Consider the following 17,847-nt stretch of genomic DNA (forward strand, 5'->3'; position numbering starts at 1 on the left):
TAGGGTTACTGCTGTGCTGCACAATGATAAATAAAACATAGCTGAATAAGTAGATACCCAGCATGGAGAGATGCTTGGTGGAACGCATGTGCTCCTTGCGTGGGGGGTGGGGGTGCTCATTGCTTCATGTTCTGGATTTTTCCTCTGGGGCATTTTGTGCACCCGCCAGTCATTATCCCACCTACCTGGTCTACCCAAGACCAATATTTTTGACGACCCCGAATGGGGCACTTACCAATTCCAGCTGTTTTTTTTTCGCTTTTGTTCTGAATAACCAATTACATTTCTCACCTAATAAAGGTCAATGTGCTCCTGTACAGTAAGAGAAGATATCAGACGAATCCGCCCTTACCTGTCAACCCAGGCCACCCAACTACTGGTTCAGTCCTTAGTAATCTCACGACTGGACTACTGCAACTCCCTTCTAGCTGGTCTACCTCTATGTACCATCCGACCTCTACAACTCATACAAAATGCAGCAGCACGACTGATCTTCAACCTTCCCAAATTCTCCCATACCACCCCTCTGCTACGTTCCCTTCACTGGCTCCCAGTAGCTGCACGCATCAGGTTCAAAATACTGATGCTGGCCTACAAAGCTAAACATGGAGCAGCACCATCCTACCTCACAGCCCTTATTACACCCCGCACTGCACCTCGTCTACTCCGAGCCTCCAGTACTGCTCGCCTGGTCCCTCCATCTCTGAAGGTAAAAGGAAAACATTCATCTAGACTCTTCTCCGTCTTGGCCCCTCGGTGGTGGAATGAACTTCCCCTCGAGGTCAGAACAGCTCAGTCACTGAGCACCTTCAAACGGCAGCTCAAGACCTTCCTCTTTAAAGAATATTTAGATTAAATTGTAATTTTCTTGTCAAACTTTGTGTACAGAATCTACAACAGAGTGAATTAAATAGATGTATTCATAGTTGGGGTCCTAGTGAACCGGAATTGATCTCTTCATCGATGGTAACTTGAAAGCACGTTGTAAGTCGCTCTGGATAAGGGCGTCTGCCAAATGCCGTAAATGTAAATGTAAATGTAAATGTAAAGTAAACTTTATTATGCCATAGCGGTGATACTTCACTCATTACAATTACATTGCATTGTGTAAAAAAAAAAAAAAAATCATACATCATTCTGTGTAAAAATATTAACATAATCTATTGCATTGCATAAAAATATTCAACGAATCAATCAGCCATACCATCATGATCTCTGACGTACTACTGAGGAGGTCCCCCCATTGTCAAAGAGAGCGCAAGCAGGGTGGAGTGGGTGGAGAAGAGTGGCAGGAATTATTGGGACAGGTGGGTACCAGCAAGAGTGAAAGAGAAGATAGTAGTGAAACCAGGGTTGGAAAAGACAGGAGGCAGAGATGGAGATGGCAGAGGTAAAGATGCTGAGATTTGTGTTGGAGTGACAAAGATGGTTAGAATTAAGAATGAATGCATTTGATTTGATTTGGAGGATTCTGAGAGATCGTACATGTCCAAACCAATACCAAGTCATAACAACACACCAGGCTCCACCACTTGCCAGTGGGGCTTGTCACCACAATGAGCCAAGCTCACCAGTGGCCAGCGGTATGAGGGCGTGATGTCCACAGGTGGGGGTTGTGCTAACAGCCCAACACCATGCAGCACGTTTGCCATTTGCCAGAGAACACCAAGATTGGCAAATTCGCCACTGGCACCCTGTGCTCTTCACAGATGAAAGCAAGTTCACACTGAGCACATGTGACAGAGAATGGAGAAGCCGTGCTAGCGAGAGGTAGCCTGACTTCCATTAGGTACCGAGGTGAGATCCTCAGACCCCTTGTGAGACCATATGCTGGTGCAGTTGGCTTGAAAGAGATTCAGAGCACACCAGGGGGGTTCTGGCAAGTAAGGGAGTTTTCCAGAAGTTGTGGGGCAGCATGGCCGTCCTCCAATAGAGGCACTCATCAGCACACTCAATCAACCCTATCAGACCCTCATGTACATTTGACAGGTTTTTTGGTGGCCTGGGACTTTTCTCGTGGCCTGTACAGTGTATGGCAGAGTGAAGACCACCACCATAAACTGCATGTGTCTTCCACTACAGGGCTCAGACACTTCAAGGCTTGCTAAGGCTCCCAGCCAACCCTCTTCCGCCAATTTGGCATTCCATCTGCACATTCAGTGTCACAGAATGTGTAACAAGGCATGCTCTGCCATCATTGCCACCAACCAATGGTCTCTCACATTAATACCCTCCAGGCGGCGTGTTCTACATTGGCAAAATGGTTGGGCTGGCAACCCAGCACCTCTGTTTTTCCACTAAGTCTCACAAACTGTCAAATCGATTAATTGGCTCCTAGTGTCACCTAAAACCTGCTCACCTACCACCTTCGTCTGCCTGGGTGATAAATCCTGAACCCCTCACTCAGTGGGGCAGTGGATGGTCAGTGATTGGCAGCGAACCATAATCTGAAGATTGCCAGTTTGAATCCAGAGCCACCAAGGTGTTACTGAGGTGCCACTGAGCAGACTCCCAAAACATTTATGAAACATCACTTGCTAGAAATTGGAAAATTGGATCAATGGCCAGTAAAAAATTGATGTATTTTGCTTAAAATGGTGCAAGTGCAGGCTTTAAACATGAGAGGAGACCATCACCAAATTTACCAGCTTAAAGATTGTGTTTGAATGCATAATTAATGACACAGATTTAATTTTCAATTCAAATGAAAATGGTTATGGCCTGTCATGGCTGCCCACTGCTCACCCCGGTGATGGGTTAGGTAATAAGGTGAGCAGAGCACATATTTTGTTGTGTGCACCATATGCTGTGCTGCAGTGTATCACAATGACAACAACTTCATTTTCACATTCACTTCAAATGCAACAATTGTCTGCAATGTTTTTTGCAATTTAATGAGGGGATTAGTTGTTATTGGCCATTTAGTGGAAGTGAAAGTGAAGTGATTGTCATTGTGAAACTCTGCAGCACAGCACACGGTGACACAACGAAATGTGCCCTCTGCTTTTAAACCATCACCTTTGGTGAGCAGTGGGCAGCCATGACAGACGCCAGGGGAGCAGTGTGTGAGGACGGTGCTTTGCTCAGTGGTACCTCATTGGGATTCGAACCAGCAACCTTCCGATTAAGGGGCCGCTTTCTTAACCACTAGGAACCACCATATTGTTATTATACAATTTACATTTACAGCATTTGGAAGATTTTCTTTAACCAGAGAAAAATTCCTCATTTGGTTCACTGCAAATACCATTAAGTTAACTTAATTTAATTGTTTTACCAATAATTAAAATATATGTAAGAGCTCTATTTCATCTAAGCAAAAGGTTTTTAGCTTACCTATACCAGCCTTATAATAACTATGAAGTACATTTTCACATAATATACATTTTTTTAATTTTAATATTACATTTTATATAATGATTTCTGTTTTGTTGGTAAAAAGGCACTGGAGTATAAATTTGATTTATCCAAATTTTTTCATGCAGATAAATACACATGATGTGTACAATTCTTGTAGTGAATGGGTGTCTTGAATGTGGAGTATTATGCAACTGCCCATGGCAAAAATAGGGAACCCCTCAGAGGTCTTCCAAACAGTCCAATTTCACCAGTGCATTCAAGGGACCCATTTAAAAGCATCCCCCGCCCCTTTCCTCACTACCACCCTCTCCGCTCCCCCCTCGCTGATTTCAGGCACATTGGCTGCATGAAACCAGAACAACCTTCCAGTGGTGCAAAACCAACAATCAAATAAATAAAAAACACATCTATTATTGATGCTGTCATCTGAGCACATTTAGAAAAAGGTGCAAAGCAAAGAAAAGAAAAAAATGTGTCTGTGCACAAGTGATTGCAGAATGCAAAGAAATGAAAGAAGCAATGAAATGAGGAAAAAGGGAATTCTGGAGCAGAAGTGTGGCACAGCATGACATTTTTTTATAGAGCTGCATTATTGTGCTGTGGTTGTGATTGTGGATTCTTTTTAGAGTTTTTTTTTTGTTGTTCCCATGGTCTGTGTGGCTTCTCTGAACGTAGAATTTCACTGGGTCCTGCAAAGAAAATGTGACTGAATTGGTCAGGACCAAAAATAAATATCACAATGTCAAGTGGATTTAATTGTTTATGCACATAGTAAAACAGCCGAGGAAAACCAGCTTGGCAGTAAAGGGTAGAGACATCAGAGATTGTGTGGACCCTGTATTTCAACTCATTTGATGTTACCTGGACATACAGAGGCACGGCAGAATAGAAGTTACAGGAATGAACAGTTTCTAATTACAGTATGTAAAAATGGTACCAATGTTACAGAAAAACCCAAATTAAAGGAAAGGAGAAAGAGATAGAGGGAAAGAGAGAGATGGCAGGGTGCCAAGCACCAGAGAGTGAGCCTGGATTGGGGGGGGGGGGGCGCGATGGAGCAGGAACTAAAGAGACAGTAACCGTGAAGAGAACCCTCTTTTATACTCAGCATTTGACTCCCCAAAAGGTTGCAGCAGACCAATCAGATTGTCCATTGATGTTTCTGCCTTGTCCAAGAAGAATTCCTGATACAGGAGCACAGTGGTCACCCACCCCAAACAAGACTTTCCTGTCTATTCAGGCCATTTGTTGGCTCATTAGCATCCTGGAGATACTTTGTGTCACAGCTTGAAGATAAAGCGGGGGTCTCCATTAAAGCATGAAAAGTCATGGACCTGGAATTTCCCATTTTACAACATAAAGGATACATGAAAAAAAAGACATTTAAATCATGAGGCCACTGTGCAATTTTTCAGACTGCTGCATTTACAGGGCCATCTCAAGTTAGCACGATGAAGTGCAATGAACACTGAAAAAAAATCTGTTATATAAATAAACATCCAATAGGCCAACAGACAAAGGGATTGAGTATGCATAATATGAACAATGTGCGAATCTGCAATTTTGCAGAGAGGAAAAGAAAAAGTGGCAAATGAGCTTTGGCAGACAATGGACATAACTTGTCCATAACTTCACATGCATAACTTCACATCCTGCACAAATTGCGAAACTGGGACATTTCACACCATGATAATGAATTGGTTTCACCCAAATGAATCCAAAAATACCACAGAGAAAATACAACTGCAATATAACATTATAAAATATTTTGCCACAGTTAGTTCCAACCTGGCATTCTGATTGGCTGAGAGGACTCCAGGGAGTGGCAATAACTCATGATAATGTCATTCTGACTCATATCATTCTGAACCTTTTGATCGCAGCTTTCCTTTGACACTGAATTGTGGTATGCCATAATTGTTGTTGTTGAGACTGTAATGAAATTTGAATGTGAATTGTGAGAACATTTGCATATGCATTGCATACATAAAACTTTAATTTAGCATTTAGTACATATGTATTTAAATGTAAACATAAAATTGCCCTACGGATGTATTTACAGAGCGCTCCACCAGCAGAATCAGAAATGGGCGCGCCCGCTGCCGATGGCCCCCTGTGTCTCTGGATTGTATTTTTTTTTGGGGGGGGGGTATTTTTTTTTATTGGGGGGGGGGGTATGAAACTGTTGCCTTCGTAACTTCTCTGCTTCCCAGCTCTGCAAAGTCTGCGACAGCCCTGTTAATCAGCCCGATGGCAAATTTAGTTGGGAGTGTTCAGACAGCAAGGCGGCACGTTTGATCATCTTGTTCCATAGCATCGAACTCTTGTCCATCTCCCTTTCTGCCATCTCCATGTCTCTCGCTGTTTTTTTTCTCTCAGTGGAAAAAGTTTATTCTTCAATTGGAAGTACGGCGCACAAAAGGATGGTGCACAATGCGTGCAAGAAAAGTGTTTGTAGATGATAACAAGCTGTGTGAGAAGAGCTGCTTGCTGTTCAGGGCAGAGCTGTGAATTGTGGGATTTTTATGTTGTGTGGAGTGTAAGTTGCAAGAACAAAAAGAGCAGGGTTTGTCAGAAATATATGCGATAAAATATTCCAGTTAACTCCAGTTTGTCACGACTGAGAGCTGAAGGGGGAAGGAAGCACAGGAGAAGGACAATCTCGGCAAAAACAGAGATTTATTAACAAAAACACAAAATAAAACCAGTGGATCTTTTACTTGCAAGATTGAGATTTGCTGTCCATGAATAATCTGAGCTCTATATTGGTCAAGTTATAAATAGGCTTTTCTGTATTGTGCTATATTATAGAGTGTTATATTAGAAAGTACCACTAGCCTAACAGGGACCATGCCACTGAGATTCAAGTAGATTTTATTAAATTAAGATTTTTTATATTGCCAAATGAATAAAAAAGTGGAACGACTGAAAATAATGCATTATGTTCCAATTCAGTATTCATTGTTAGTAAAATTCAGTATTAAGAGATCTTTATATCTCAGAGATATATTAATTCAATTGATAATCCAGATAGGGACTGCAAATATTTGATGGTTTTAACTGACATTTGTATAAAAATAGCATTTATCCGCATCCCTCTCCACTGTGGTGAGCTGATTCCATGCCTCCTATCTCAGCATTCACATGCACCACAGCGGTATCAAAGATGCAGATTAAAATGATTCTCCTGAATTATTCACACTACTTTAATTGCATGGATCAAAGGAACAGCATAAGTGCAATGTAGACATCATACAATCATAATTTATTAAAATGTATAGTAGCCTTTTTTCTTCTTTTCACTTTTGTCATATATTTCTCGACTCTCTTAGAAGTTATTTGAACGAGAGAGAAATGCGTGTCTGCTGTACACTTAGTATTTACTCAGTGCCTCGTGAAAGGTGGAATACATTGATGTGCAGAAGTAATTTTAGCTCCATATGCAGAAATATATCCAACCACCATTTACCTACAGGTCCGTGCTAAAGACACGACGCCCCCATCATGCATTACGTGCACTGCAATATGAAATTGGTGCCTGTTATTCCACCACACGTTTCAATTAAGCGTTGTGTGACAAATTAAAATGATTGTCTGTTTGACTGAAGTCCTTCTGCAGATAAATGTCATGAATTATGTTTCACTTCAATTCTGTTCTCACTGATACAACGTATTCAACTTGACCTGTTCATAGAAAACCATTTATTATGTTGATGGATTCATAATCACCGATGAAGTTATTCCCTGAAGTAGCTTTGAGAAGTAATTTCTGGACCTCATCTGTTCTTGCATTTAATACTTATCACCCCTATTCAGCAAGCAATTGTAGATGAAACTCATTATATCAGATTCTTAGAGACATTGCCTTGCTAATACACAATCAACCAATATAATTAGAGCATTTGTGTCTTTTCGTCATTGATCTTGATAAAAATGTATTTGCTGTGCTACAGCTTGTAGGTTAAGCCTGGGTCAGCTGACAAGTTGATTCAGAAACAGAGGGTGAATGCGCATTTACCAGTCGCCCCGAAACCACTATCCGTTTATAAGACCTGCATATTGTGAACGCTTAATAATTTTCTAATGTTGTTACGAAGACAAACATTTACTGCTGAAATGAACAACAGTTCTGATCTTAGATCAGCCCTTTGTATGTTTGCTAAGCAGCATTATTCAGCAGTTAATTGTCATTTTATGTTGTGGCCGGGAAAATGAGAAAACTAAGGTGCTTAAAGACTCTTTGTTTGATACATGAAGAATGTTTCTCAGCCAATCACATAGTGAAGAGAACTTTTTTTTTTCATTATAAAAGGTCTCTGTGTTCACACCGATGATTGATACCGGCCCTTAAATAACCGGTCACCACGGTTCAGACTACTTCTTGTTTTCGCCACAGCAAAATGACCTGGCATCGATCCGCCTTTACCCGAGTTCAGCCTGGGGACCTTGACCTCCCACAAGACAAGAAGATGAGGCTCACCTGGAGAAGACGGATGTCAAAACACATTCATTCCCTCACAACGTTGTCACTTATAGGGGCAATGAGACGCAGCTGATCCAATGGAGACGTCTTCTGCAGGAGAAGCTCCGCTCCTGCAAGAAAGTGAGCAGGGAATAGGTTGCACGACACAATATAATGTCATTTTTTTTCTGGTTAAGTGCTGCCTATACTGTGCTCCACTAATTGATGTCCAGAAGAAATTATGTTTCCATCACCTCTGGGACATAAGCCGACACCCAGGAAAAGTAATACATCTTAAACACTCTGGGTGGTGAGAGTAGCTTTTGGCTTAATACAGTCATAAATACCGCAGAAGGCAATGATTTAGAGGCTGTGGGAGGGGAGCCATTTTCATCTTTCTTCATAAAATTGCGTGGCACATTCAAAAATTAGGAATTATATTTGACACGGTTCGGTGGGGTGGGGGTGGAGGGTGGGGGGTAGTGCAATGACACTGGCAGATCCAGGAAATGCCTTTTTTAACACCCCCTTCCCTCTTCTTATAACCATCTCCTGAATGCACAAGGGGACAAGAGAGAGCCGCGTCAGCAAATCGCACCGAGCTGGCTTGCCAGTCACAGGGCCTCCCCTGCCATACTTTACATACAAATTGCTGTCAACATAAAAATTGCATTGTTTGAATAGGAAAATGTTCCAGGAATAATATTTCCCAAGGTCGCCTGTCTGGGCATTAAAAGTTTTATATACGTAGAAGGGGTTATCACTGCTGTCTGTAACTTGTTCTCAGGTCCACTAGGTTGGTTGATCTCAAACACACTTTTTGCAGAGGCAGCACTTTCCGGGCTCTAGCTTGGGTCAAGTACATGCGGAAGTTTTTAATCAGAACTTTGTTTTTTATGGAAGGCCTGCCGGAAGAAAAGTCGGAAGATAGATTTTGACTATTAGTTTATTGTTTAAACTGTCATTGAAGTGTCATTGTGGTCACTGAAGGTTTTAGGATGCCCTTCCTGTCATTCGCTATCTTTAACATCTCTGAGAATCCAACAGGCAAGCAATGCAGTGACTCTTTTTTTATGATGTAATGGGTGCCAGGGTTCTCTTTCTACAGCTTCATGGAATTTGGGACCGGGCTTTCACAACTCATCTGTAGACCATAGGGTGTGCTTGCCCTCCTGGCCAAGCCAACAACTAGGGTGTCTCCCATCCAGTTACCGATCAGGCCCAAACCTGCTTAGCTTTGGTGGATGGTAACTAGTATTTGTCAGATTTGTTGATATTAAACCTGATTTCAACCAATTACTCAGAGGTGCTGAAAATCACTTCTGGGTTAAAACAGTACTTGATTGCACACCTCACAAGAGGTTAAACCAAACAGACAATATTTCAGCACCATCAATGGACAATATGTGACAATTTAGACAAAAAAAATTATATTTATAAATTACATTTCAAGTGAACTTTCAAAGTGTCCCAAGGGACAGTGGTGGCCTAGCGGTTAAGGAAAGGCCCCATAATCAGAAGGTTGCTGGTTCGAATCCCAATCCGCCTAGGTGCCACTGAGGTGCCACTGAGCAAAGCACCGTCCCCACACACTGCTCCCCGGGCGCCTGTCATGGCTGCCCACTGCTCACTCAGGGTGATGGGTTAAATGCAGAGGACAAATTTCACTGTGTGCACCGTGTGCTGTGCTGCTGTGTATCACATGTGACAATCACTTCACTTTCAAATCATTAAAGCCTCAGAAAAGGAAAAATAAATAAATAAAATAAAACGATAATGGGTCTGAGGTGCACCCAAACACAATTTAAAATGTCAATACGTTTCAGCGCAAACACAAAACCATGCAGAGAGAGATTAAAGCGAAATAAGGGGATCGTTTATCACGCAATGTTAAAAAGCAGGAGCCAATTTTGGACCCGATGGACGCAGGGTCTGCTTGATAAATTGACCTGAGGGATGGCTGGGCTTTTGCCATGGAAAGAGCGATGCTAGCATATTTGAAACCATTAAGGGCTAAAGTTAGCCTACGCGTATTGGCTATCAATCACCTGGCCCAGTGTTTTTAGCTTTGGCTAAGCAGCAGGCATGCTGTGTGTGTGTGTGTGTGTACAAGAGAAAGCAGAATAATCCGAGTGTTTTATTTTCATTAGTGTGCATACCACTCCGTCACATGTTGTGGTGTATATGTGTGTGTGTGTGTGTGTGTGTGTGTGTGTGTGTGTGTGAGTATATGTGGAGTAATGGAGGCTTGGGCCACAGTACATCTCCCCTCTGTTGATGGATGGTGCGAACTGCTGGCTCACTCTTCATCCTATGCGTGAGGGCGCCGTATGAGGAAATAATATCAATAATGGGCATTTATCCTAATTTGGAGAGTGTTCTTTTCTGTAATGCTCTTGGTGTAACCACCCTGTCGTAATCGTTATTGATGACGCCTTAAGTTTGGACTTTTTGGAAATTTTGCACATTTAGCCTGGATTTTAGCCAAAGCAATACTTGAATTATTGAAATATTATTAAATACTTAATGCCCAGTGCTATTCAGGGCCCGAGCGGCAAAAATCTCATTCCTGAAATGGCATAACTAGACATGTTACATACAAAAAAAAAGCTAGGATGGTGAAGACGTTTTCTTTTCAATAAATATAGATTATTTATTCGAGTTAAGTGTACATTGCTGTTATAAATGTTGAAATTTTACTGGCGTTTGCTAGTGTAAGGGCAAAAGCAACCTCAGGAAGAAAGAACCACTTAGATGTTACCAATAGACCGGATCTATACAGAATGATAAGAGTTCTCATTCTAGATTTAAATCAGCACCCATCAATTCTCATATGCAAGCATTGTTAACGGCCACAATTCTATAGATTTATATATTATATAAAAACTTTGACCTTAAAATAGTGAAGAAGCTCCATGCTTAGTGCTGCACTTAGTGTGTCCAATATCTATTTCCTTTCCTGGGTCAAGGGGCAATAAAGGCTTAAATTGTCAAGAAAGATGACAACGTTCCCAACTTACAGATAACCTTTCAGTCAAGTGGAGCCAGGAGAGGTTTTCTTCCAACATAATTATTTTCTTGTAACAAAAACCCAGAGTGAAACAATGGGTGCTTGTGTGTTCATCCACAGACTGTCCAAGAAAGCACTCTGCATGTGCACTTATTTTATTTCAGCTCGCTGGGTAATTAAACAGATAAGGAGAGCATGGCGTATTGTTTCACATGGTGGCCCTCATACTTCTGATGCGTGTCAGAGCCGCTCCACGGCAAACCGGTCCTAATTATGGTCATTAGCGATGTACGGCCATCCGAAACCAGCTTTCTAACTTCCTGTGCACCAGTTCCAGGGTCTTCTCTTTGCTCCGGGAGCCGTGCCTCAAGAGTCTTCCATTCTGCCTGCTTTTCAAAGAGCTACATTCATGATGGTAAAAATGGCTGCAATTTAAACAATCACGTGGTGGAGAGAAACCGGATATATACTGTCCGTTAGAGTAAGACAGATATGCAGATGTCCAGACCCAGTTACTTATTTCATTATGTTATATTAACATTCCATTATTATTGGACACAAGGACATCACTGCTAACAATAACAAAAAAATTTTGAAAGGTGCAGTGCGTACATCACTACAACCAACTTTCAAAGCAGGAATTACAACCTATGGTGGACACGTGGTGACCGAAGCTGCTCCATAACATAACTTGAGACAGTGTATCTGTTCTGCAATAGTGAGGGAATCTGAAGGCCCATTCTCAATGTCCCATAACAAAATAATTCATATACCACCGTTCCAGAGAAAAAATTCACTTCATTGTTTTACTTCATAATTTAAATGACAGAATTTAAATAATATTTTAAGCTAACGTGTCATGTAAAAACATTTAAATAAAAGGGGCAACTAATCAGTCTTATATCTACCAATCTGGCAGCAGTGGTGGCTAGTCACTAAAACGTGCAAAATACCGCATGACCATCCAGTAGATGGCAAATAGAGAACAACACCGGAATGTGAGAATTAATAAGTTTAACAGTAAGGTCACAGAATTTCTGGCTTAATTTAGCTTCAGTTTGAAAGCCTTTTGCTGGACATTTTCATGTTGGACAGATAGTCTCACCAGATTAAATAAGGGAATGCCAGCAGTAATAGGTCACAGTACAGTAACAGATGAGCAGCTTTACCGGAACTTTAACACCTGTGACCTCCTGCCATTTATCTCCAAGCCCAAATTATTATGTGAAATTGTCTGTAAGGGCCATGAGGAAGAGCGCTGGACTTGAAAATGTAGCCAGGGCAGATGAAACGGCAGCAAAGATGCTGCAGGGTTGACATTTGCATAAACTATTTGATAGTCTGACCTCTAAATGGTATTTATGAGTGTGGGACTGTATTGCTTTTGTGTGTATAAAATGGTACCCATGTGAAATTAAATGTCATAAAGTGCTCAGTCCGCAAGACTGTCTGAATGTCTCTGACGTTGGGATGAATAAAAAAAATAATATGAACAGCACGTTAACTTTGGTCTCAGAGGCTTTAGAAAAGCGCAAAACCTTGAGATTTTTGCTCTGTGAGAGTGTTGAATTAAAAAGCTACACAGGGAAAAGTCACAGAGCATCGCTAATTCCATGTTCAGTCCGCCTGGAGCCTTTTGGAGTGAGTTGAATTGCACAGTGAAAAACTTTAGAAGGTAACCGTCACAGGTCCTTAAAAAAAACCTTTATTGAGCTGGTTTCAGACATGCATACCTAATTTTAAGGATACTATAGCAACTTATCATGAGATTGGGGTCATATAATTGCCATATAATACTGTTTCACTAATACTGTGCCTTTGAACACTACACTAATTGCAATACAATACCTTAGCAAGCGGCATTATTACTGTATATTTGAAACTTATTGATGCTTCTGAAGCTTTTATTCTTATACCACACTATTTTTAAAAACATTTACATTTACATTTACATTTACAGCATTTATCAGACGCCCTTATCCAGAGCGAATTACAATCAGTAGTTACAGGGACAGTCTCCCTGGAGCAATTTAGGGTTAAGTGTCTTGCTCAGGGACACAATGGTAGTAAGTGGGATTCGAACCCGGGTCTTCTGGTTCATAGGCGAGTGTGTTACACTAGGCTACTACCACCCTACCACCCTTAAAAAGCACAGATAACAGAACAATGAAACAAATTCTGGCTTCGTACAAAACAAATAGTTTGCAGAAGCTAATATGTGGACCCTGATTGTCACTTTGGTGGGCTGTTAATGATTATTGATTGGCTGAAATGGAACTGTCAGAATTTTAATTGGCTTCGTGCACGCGCTTGAACGTGGCCCTAATGAGGGTCTCTCTCTCTCTCTCACTGTGACTGTGGCCATTCGACCGCATAGTCCCCCCTTATCCCCCGTCGTCCCCCCAGAAACCAAGAAGGCCGCAGTGATTGCCAGCACGTCGCAGGCCAGGGGTCCTGCAAATTGTGTTTCGGCAGACACCCGTCCAGCCACGAGGCGCACAGGTCAGCAAAAAGCCTCCGGTGGGGAGACATCTGCTCTCCCGGCAGCGGAGAACGCGGATGAAGCCCTTCACCGGCGGACCACACAGTCGACCGTGATGACCCTGTCTCGGCAGAGCCCGAGAGACCTTCTCAGGATTCACTTAATGGCTCCTAAATCCTCGGGGCATGGCTGACATCGTGTGCTCTTTCCTGAATCGAGAGCAGCCCTTTCCCCTCCTCTGCAGTGCTGTCTGCTCGGGATCAGACTGACCAAGAAGATTTTTTTACGCCCAAGTGTAAATTTGATATAGCTCGATTCAGCTTGACTAACACTGCTCTCCTTGCCCCAGTATACAGGGGAATCGCTTTCCTGACCATTATTTGCCATACGTAACTACGATAAGTGGTGATGTGCCTCTTTGGGCTTGTCAGTTTAGCACTTTTTCAGGTTGAGGCCTCTGGACAGTTTGTATGTTCTCGACACATTACTTATTATACACATTACCGCGGTTATGCAAGTCACTTCCGGGTGAAAGTGTGGAGCATGTGCCCAGGCCCTACGCCAGTTTGGGTCCAGCTGAACACATACATGCAGGAGTAGCTTCATTTTCAGTTTCACTAAAATGCTTTCATTTATTTTTATAGACCGGTTGACAGCATTAAAAAATAGTGACGCCTGCCTTCATCACAACCAGGGCAAACAACAAATCATTACAGTACACTTTACTGTACTGTAAGTGCAAAATAAAACGAACTGTGAACCAAACACGTAAAGATTTTTTCTTGATTAGCCAAAGCCTATAAAAACTGTATAAAAACCATGAATATACCATTAATTTAACTCTTTGTCTTAGACGGCTATAGATAGATATATTCTTAATGCTGCACTGAAAAACTCCAATTATTGTTTCATATAATAGGTGTTTGATATCTGCTGCTGAGATCTTTGTTGAATAAGTTTCCATGCCTCACAGCGGAAAAAAAATAGTTACAACCCCCCACTCCAAAACGCACATATACCCTTCTCTAAACTTATTCAGGCTCACACGTTCCAAGTATAAATCTGGACCACGGGGCAGTAACTCTCCGTGGGATGGAGGTGTGAGTTACAGTAAATCTGGGGTTGAGGGCAAAGGAAGGTGTACACAGCAATAAATTAAAGCCCCGCCACAGAGACAGGCTCCCCGGATGAAGACTCTGAGCTGTGGTCTGAGCTGCTCTTTGGTGGGTTGTTACATCGGTTAATGTTCCACAGTGGGAAAGAAGACATTTTGCTCTGTTGCATTAGTTATAGAGATGCAGTCAGGGCAGGACAACGGGTCCTGACAAATTCTTGAAATGCGTTGAACCCTATAAAACAATGATAACATTCATACCCCAATCACATTTGTTAAAATTGTGTGTTAAAAAAATGATGCCTAAATTAGCTAACATTTTCATTAGACACACAATATGCAGATTTTCCTGTTCATTCTTCTGGCCTGTTAACTACAACAACTTGCCTGAATATTCAAGAGTCCTTGAATGCAGGATTTGGATCGAAAAGTGCTGTATGGTAAAATAAAGTTAAAAAACATAGAATAGAATAGAATAGAATAGAATAGAATAGAATGTCTGCACAGAGGGCATGAGGAAGGTAGCTAAATATATTGCATTCATCAGTGAGTTTCTTTTAGGTCTTCACAGTTGCAAGTTGGAATTTTATCTGATTGTTTGTGACAGTTCAATGATATTTAATAGTTCAAAATCACAACACATCAATTCTTAGGTCTGTTCCTTTACATCAGCAAATAACTCTGTTTCTCAACACCAAAAGGGTTTTTGCATTGTTGTTCTTGACTATAAATGAAATTTAAATAACGACAGTAAGCAGTTTGTTTCATAGCGAGCTCAACACAGAAAAGTCATAAAAAGCCATAAAAATGGTGACATGAAAGTGCAATACTCCGGCAGGTACGTGAGTACAGCTCGCAGTGATTAATGGCCTCTTTTGTAAACAGTACGAAACGGTGACCAGCAGCCTTTGATTAAAACATAAAACGCCTGAGCACATTTACACTCCTGCTTGTAAAACACTGAGCGCTGGATAGGTCAGTGGTTGACATGACCCGGCCACTCTTTGCGTTGTGCGACTGCAGGCAAGTGTGTATTGACTAATAAAATGCATACCAAATGCTGACCAAACTCCACACTCTGCCCGGGGAGCAGTTTGTGGGGACGGTGCTTTGCTCAGTGGCACCTCGGCGGATCAGGATTCGAACCGGCAACCTTCTGATTACGGGGCCGCTTCCTTTACCGCTAGGCCACCACTGCCCCAAAATGGTAGCAATTCTTTATGTATTCAGTAGTATATCAATAATTCGCCTGAACAGGGACTTGAACCCTGGACCCTCAGATTAAAAGTCTGATGCTCTACCGACTAAGCTATCCAGGCTCTTAACAAGTGACTGTTTCTGATTCTGTGTTCACGCAAGCTAGTCACCTAGTCACCTGCATCTGAATAATCTCCCAGTGCAGATCTCCTGTAGGAGGGTGGCACGCTTGTTCAGTGGTATGTGCTGGATGTTTTTAAAAAAATGATGTTTTTGTGCTGCGTAATAAAATAATTAAATGACCCGCGGTTACACGCCCTCCAAGTACTCCGCCTTGGAATGAGAGAGACTTACCCAGGAACCCTCAGCTACGGGCATCACCACACGCAGACACAGACACAGACCCAGACCCTAATACCCAGGGGAGGGGGAGCATGTCGTGAGGGGCGGAGCCAGCTCGGGCGTGACACATGCTGTAGGCAAATAACTGAACTTCAATACAAGAGAGACAATAAATAAATAAAACCCTAAAGAGAAGGTTCCTGTCCTCTCTGCAACCCGTCAATCAAGAGGCTGAGAATTCTCATAATGTTTGTGAAATTTCTTGCATGATTTATCAAGGGAGAAGCGAACCTTTTCATGGCTTAAGATGGAAATCACATCTCCCAGTCACTGCAGTACTTGAAGCACCGAGAAGGATCGAGTCTGACTTTGAATTGATGGCAGATTAATTGTATCTTGTCCAACGACACAAAAAAAAAATCAATGAAAGGGTCTAGATAGATGCATGATAAATTAACTTTACATATATAGTTTCGATGTAATATCTTAAACTGTAAAAATGTAGAATTAATTGATTCAGAGATGGATTTCAACATATCCTTTATTAATGTAAGGCTCAAATCCCGCTTCCATGCTGCTTTTTTCTTTTTTTCTTGCAAACATGACTAAGTCAAGCCTGTTAGTCTATCACAAATGATCAATATTAATCCCTTATGAATTAGGTGAAGACTGACTAATACGTCTGTACAGGTAGAGTCTGGCATTCCAGGGCCAGTGCGTTTTAAGGTTGGAAAGTACATTTCTTTTGAATATTACTTTGCATTTTAATGAATTGCATCTTTATTGGTCACTAGGTCGACACCGTAAATCAGTGGCACTGACGCCGTCTCACACCGTCGTCCCCTCCTAATCTGTTCTGCTCTGATGCTCCCGATGGCGGCTGTTTATTTCCCTCTCGTCGTGTTGGACGCGAGCTTCTTTGTAAATGTGTTTAAGGGTGTTTGTTTCTTCCTCAGCCTCCATTAACACTTGGCACCACGGGCTCCCCCCCCCCTCCCCGCTCCTGCGGCGTCCAACTGAGATGTTCGCCGGGCCTCAGCCAGCCAAAAAAAACACTCCGGCCGCACTTTGTCAAGCGAACAGCGAGAGCGTACGAGGCAGGGCCCGGGCGGGGGAATTGAGCAGTCTGTAGATTGAAAATATAAGCACATCGCGGGGAGGAATAAAAAGATTCCTGGCACACGAGGGTACAATACAACACATCCAGAAGGCTTGAGATAATTAGGCCTGCGTTGGCCAGCCGCCCAGGTCCTGCAGAGACAAACACTTGCAGACACCGGGTGGATCCGCACGATGTCATTGCAGCGGAGTTGTCGGGAAAGTTCCGGGTGGTGACAAACACAGGAAATGCGGGGGTGCGAAATGTGTTCCTGTCACAAGTGGCTTTATTTTGGTCACCAGATCTCGTTTGTGTTGCAACATAATGGACTTTGGTGACGATTTAGACACATGGCCGATGAATTAATGGAAGTACCTGGCTTAAGAGTAAAAAAAAGTACAAGAAACCTAATTTCGTGAGGAACATTTTGTTGGCAACCACAGTGCAGCAGGGTTTCCCCATCAGGGGTTTGTGAACCCATGGGGACTTGTAGTGCAACTGCCAGGGATTTGTGTCTGTTAGTTAACTTTCAAATATTTGTTTTAAGCATAGTTACTTTGTAATCTTTTAAAACAGAAACATATTTCTTCTCTATTTCTTTCAGAGGAGAAAGTGAACCAGGCATGACCAGACACAAATTATTATTTTTCAAACATGGAAAGAGCCCAACATACAAAAAGTTCAAACAACAAGATGCAGAAAAGATTCTGCAGCACAGACAATTCAGTTGCTTACTATACAGTACAGGCCAAAAGTTTGGACACACCTTCTCATTCAATGT

The 17,847-nt window shown here is 42.1% G+C and overlaps 1 non-coding gene across 1 annotated transcript; it reads right to left on the minus strand.

Annotated features, from left to right (window-relative positions):
* Positions 1–15,674: 15,674 nt before the first annotated feature.
* Positions 15,675–15,747, minus strand: trnak-uuu (transfer RNA lysine (anticodon UUU)). The gene has a single exon. It is a non-coding gene; the product is annotated as a tRNA-Lys (tRNA).
* Between the last annotated feature and the right edge of the window lie 2,100 nt (positions 15,748–17,847).

Source organism: Denticeps clupeoides, chromosome 1 (genome assembly GCF_900700375.1).
Source record: "Denticeps clupeoides chromosome 1, fDenClu1.1, whole genome shotgun sequence".
Lineage (NCBI taxonomy): Eukaryota > Metazoa > Chordata > Actinopteri > Clupeiformes > Denticipitidae > Denticeps > Denticeps clupeoides.